A 564-nucleotide genomic window follows, 5' to 3' on the forward strand; every position below is an offset into this window, starting at 1 on the left:
CCATGGTTTTTCTGTCTAGAGATGTTAGTTTATGGTGGAAGTAAACCAGGCTGACTAGAATTATACTGAGAACTTTGCCATCAACTGTAGAAACAATAGATGTGCAATCTTGTTTTATTGATAACTGGAGATCAGACAGAAATGTCCTTTACAATTACACCCAACAACTTAAGAGGCAGGTGGATGTGTCCTGATCTCTCCTGTGAAGGATGAAGAGCATCGTCTCAACTGTCACCATGGTGCTTGACTGCAAGGATTTTACACGAGCTGCTGCAGTCCGTGAAATAAACTCAAAAAATGGATGCCTTAAGACTCGTTCCTGAGAAACAACTAGTTCAAGTCAAAAGTTTTTGAATGGGAAGGACGTTTGTGTCTTAAAGTGTGTGTTGCGATGTTTTAAGATACTGCATGTTTTGTGCATGTACATGTATTTGTGTGTGTAAGAGTGAGAGCTATTCTGTGTGCTATTCTGTGTGTGTGTGTGTAATCTACAGTTGTGTTCGAAATAATAGCAGTGCCTCAACAGCAGCAAGAAAATCACTGGTTTTATTAACATTTCAAACT

This window comes from Etheostoma cragini, chromosome 1 (assembly GCF_013103735.1).
Source record: "Etheostoma cragini isolate CJK2018 chromosome 1, CSU_Ecrag_1.0, whole genome shotgun sequence".
NCBI classification, from domain to species: domain Eukaryota; kingdom Metazoa; phylum Chordata; class Actinopteri; order Perciformes; family Percidae; genus Etheostoma; species Etheostoma cragini.